Raw genomic sequence first — 4903 nt, forward strand, 5'->3', positions numbered from 1 at the left:
GGGGCGAAGTGACGTCTGACGCGACGTCTGCCTGAGGGATGCGCACGCGTAGTTGGGCGACTCCGTGAAGTTCAGCCGTTTGGTAGTGCTTGGAGGCTGAGGGAAGGGAGACACTCTGGTGTGGTGGCTTAGATATGTCCTCTCCGTACATAATAAAGTATACTGTGTGTGTATAAATCCCGGAAATCCGTACACAATATGCAGACCCCCTCCATACGTGCCAGGGCAGGTGGCGGGCTCGCTTCCTATGTGAGGGGGGGGTCAGCTTCCCGGCCTTGTTTGCTAGATGAAGAGCGGCCACAGGCTGGGAGAAGAGACAGGAAGGAGGGTCCCTGGGAGGTGACAGTCCAATATAGGACCAGTCCTCCTAATGCACATGGAATACGATCCAATAACTACTTGTCTACAGATCCAATGCGTTCATATTTTGTACACATGGTAAAATCAAAACTTTCTGCTAGAAAATGACTTGGAACCCCCAACATAAATTTGTGGAAGCAGAGACACTGGAGAGAAAAATAGAGCTGCAGTTTTTTTTTTTTTTTTTGGTTGCACAATATTTGCGCAGTTATTTATCAAATGCAATTTTGCAGGAAAAAATACACTAAAATGAATTTTAGCACAAACAATATAATACCCATATTTTTTGTAAATGATAAAAGATGAGGTTGTGTTGCGTTAATAGATATCAAACGTCAGGTGGTAAAATTGTGTACGCAAAAAAAAAAAAACTTGGTACCCAAAATTGTCCATAGGTGACTCTTTAACCCCTTCACACCCACGCTATAGCCAAAAGACGGCTACAGTGCAAGCTTAAAATGCTGGGAGGGTGTCCATGGACGTCCTTCTGTGCTCGCACTGCCTGTGGAGCGCTTTGTGATCGCTGATCACAGATTGGGGAAAGGGCCAATCACAGTGGCCCTTTGCCACGTGATCACCTGTGAACCAATGACAGCTGATCACATGATGTAAACAGAAGACGGTCAAGTTTTTTTTTAATCTCACGCTAACAGCTTGAGGAGAAAAGGGAAAAGTCGATAGCGGGCTTCTGTTAAAGGGACAGCGATCCCAAAATTGCTAATCAGTTCCCACCAGTGCCACCTATCAGTGTTAATGAGTACTGCTAATCAGTGCCACCTATCAGTGCTGCCAATTAGTGCTACATCATCAGTTTCACTTTATCAGTGCTGCCTATCCGTGCAGCCTATCAATGCCTCCTGATCAGTGCCGCCTCATCAGTGAAGGAGAAAAACTACCTGTTCCCAAAATTTTATAACAAAGAGTGTTAATTTGGTCAACTAAAATGACTAAAACATTTTAGTTGACTAAATGCATACTAATTTAGTCCACTAAAATACGACTGCAACTAAAACAACTTGAGATGACTAAAATACTACTTAAACTAAAATGGCATTTTAGTCAAAAGACTAAAATGGGACTCAAACTAAAATGCCATTTTAGTCAAAATACTAAGGCTAAAACTAAATTGAAATTTGACTTCAAAATTAACACTGGTCTGTAGTGCATATTCATACTTCAATACCACAAATAATAACATATTTGTTTTTTCACACCAGCAGTATATAATGAGTTTGGATATTGTAGAGAAATGTTAACTAATGCATTACAATTTAATTACACTCATTAGATTTTAGACGACTAAAATGAGCTTTAGTCGACTAAAACGTAGGACATTTTAGTCGACTAAAATGTACTGGGGATTTAGTCGACTAAATATGACTAAAACTAAAACAATCGCAGAAGACTAAAATGGGACTAAAACTAAAATGCCATTTTAGTCCTAAGACTAAAACTATTTACAGTTTACAGCATATACTCTGGGTGAGTAATCACTATCATTCTTAAAGCGGAGCGCCGCCGAAAATTTTTTTTTTTAAAAGTCAGCAGCTACAAATACTGCAGCTGCTGACTTTTAAAACATGGACACTTACCTGTCCAGGGCGCCCGCGATGTCGGCACCCGAGGCCGAAGCGTCTCTCCGTCCTCGGGTGCTGCCGCCTCCATCTTCGGTAAGGGAATCAGGAAGTGAAGCCGTGCGGCTTCACTTCCCGGTTCCCTACTGCGCATGCGCGAGTCGCGCCGCGCAATACGAATGCTCCCTGCTGCCTCTGGGACCCGTGTGTTTCCCAGCAGGCAGCGGGGAGGGAGCAGGAAGTGGCGTAAATAACCGCAGATTCTGCGGCTATCTACGCCGGAAGTGGGTACAGATACCTGTAATATACAGGTATCTGTACCCCCCTCCCCCCTGAAAGGTGCCAACTGTGTCACCGGAGGGGGGGAGGAATCTGATGAGTGGAAGTTCCACTTTTGGGTGGAACTCCACTTTAATTCCCTTGACACTTCATTTATCCCGCCTCACACACTCCCCTCTTTCTCCCCCTGTATATGGTTTTCACCCACCTTCCTCTTTCCTTCCTTCTTTTCTTGTCCCTTTCCTAGCCCCCTTCCCTCCTTTCCCCCTCCTTCCCCCACTTTTCCACAACCCCCCTTTTTCTCCCCTTCCTCCTCCCCCCTCCTTCCCCCCTCCCCCTTTCCCCCTCCACCCCCCCATTTGCTCCCTCATTTTGCCCTCCACCCCTCTCTCCTTCCCTTTCTTTCCCCTCCCCTCCCTTCTTCCCCTTTTCTCCCCCCCCTTTCTTTTACCTCTTTTCCCCTCCCTTCCTTTTTCAATCTACCATCATCATTTTTCCTTACCCCCCCCCCCCCTTTACAATCAGTTTACCACATTCATTAGATCCCCTCATTTACACACAGGGGCTTCTCTTCCGCCATTTTTCCTCCGCCGTGGTGCGGTGGAGTGTCCCCACGGGCACAAAGGCCAAATCCAAGTCTCTCTGAGCTGGTGTCTTCCGTCCACAGTTCATGGGTAAGTCGAGCTGTACGCATTTTAAATTACAATTGTTTATACTGACATACAGTGAGAATTAAAACCTTGCATGAAAATACATCTTTTATATGTTTTTTAATCCTATATTTATATGAGTACCCAAACTTGAACACTCCATGCACGTGACAACGCCGTTGCTCATAAACATCTGTGCAATGTAACTGTATATATACACCGCTGGATTTTGTACAATATATAAAATATAAGCTGCATTAACAAATGTTATATATGATATGATATCTATGTACACCTATGTATTACTGTATCCCCTTTTTTTTCTCTCTTTTTTTCTCTTTTTTATTTTTTATTCCTCATGCTAAATCAAGGTACTTATATATTGTTCATTGATATTTCTAGAGTTTTTATGATATCTACTGTGCTGCTACCCTTAAGGCCCTGACGAAGCGGAACTATCCGCGAAACGCGTAGGCCATATCTGTTGTACTGTGTTTGGGACTGGCACACCCTGACTTCAAAATTCCAAAATTGCATCTCATTTTTAACCTGTTCATTCTTAGAAGATTTTTCCGTATTGCAGATGAATAAAGTTTGTATAATTTTCTATAAATTTCAGTATGTGTATATTTTTTACTATACTCCTCTGAGGCACAATCAAAGTCCCATCCTGTTCTAAATCCCCTTTTTTTTTTTTTCTTTTTGAAACATAGTTGTAAGACTAAAACTAAATCGAAATTTGCTGCCAAAATTAACACTGATAACAAACTATGAAAAATGTTTTTTTTTTTTTTCTAAATTTTTGGTCTTAATGCGTTTATTTAGCAAAAAAATAAAAAACCCAGTGGTGATTAAATACCACCAAAAGAAAGCAATATTTGTGTGAAAAAAAATTCATACGGGTACAGTGTTGCATGACCGCGCAATTGTCATTCAAAGTGTGACAGCGCTGAAAGCTGAATATTGGCCTGAGCAGGAAGAGGGTAAAAGTGCCCAGTAGGCAAGTGGTTAAAGAGGCTTACCTATAGGTAGTGTAAATATCTCCTAAACGTGCACTGTTTAGGAGATATTTACATTACATGCAGCCAATGACATCACCGGCGCATGCACTCTGAAGGAACAGACACCGTTGACGTCTCCGGCCAGTCACAGAGCTGGAGCCCGCTAACCCGGAAGCAAAACGGGTGAAGATGGGAGCCCCTGCATTGCTGACATCGCGGCACTGGAACAGCTTAGTTTTAAGGCCAGTATCAAGTTCACGGCCGCAGCAGCATCTGTGAGCTTGATACAACCACTTGTCTACCCGGACGAACCGCCACCCGGCCCATACAGTGTAATGATAGGCTGTCGGTGGCTGCAGCTATTCATGCCTGTTTGCACAGCCAGAGATTACCAGCTATGATCATGGCTGGACACATTTGCGTGCATATGGCCGCGGTCACCACAGGTGATTGTTGGCTGTGTGAACAGGCACGAATAGGTGCAGCTGCCAGCAATCTGTCATTGCAGTGTATGTGGTGGCAAATAGGACTTGTGGTTTTTCCCCCTGTGGATGGATGCTCTGCATGGTTTCCCCAATAAATAAAAAACAAAAAAAAAAACAGTGGGACAAGCATCCCAAAACTCGGGTAAGTGGTGGTGGATGGTGTTGAGTGTGACCATGTTACACCCTTAAAGCATTTGTAAAAGTTCAGCTTTTTTAACAAATATGTTGTACTTACCTGCACTGTGAAGTGGTTTTGCACAGAACAGCCCCTCTTCTTCTCGGGTCCCCCCGCTGGAATTCCTGGCCCCTCCCCCTGCTGAGTGCCCCATAGCAAGCTGCGTGCTCTGGGGGCACTCGAGCAAGCTCGTTCCCGAGCCGCCTCTGTGTGTCTGTGAGAAACAGAGAGCGTGGCTTGGCCCCGTCCCCCGCACCCTCCACATTGGCTGTGTCTCAGCCAATGAGGAGGGAGAGATTTGGAAGAGCTTCTGCTCTTGTGCATGTCGCTGGATCGGGATCAGCCTCAGGTAAGTATTAAGGGGGCTAAGGGGGAGCTG

The sequence above is a fragment of the Aquarana catesbeiana genome, linkage group LG08 (assembly GCF_042186555.1).
Source record: "Aquarana catesbeiana isolate 2022-GZ linkage group LG08, ASM4218655v1, whole genome shotgun sequence".
NCBI classification, from domain to species: domain Eukaryota; kingdom Metazoa; phylum Chordata; class Amphibia; order Anura; family Ranidae; genus Aquarana; species Aquarana catesbeiana.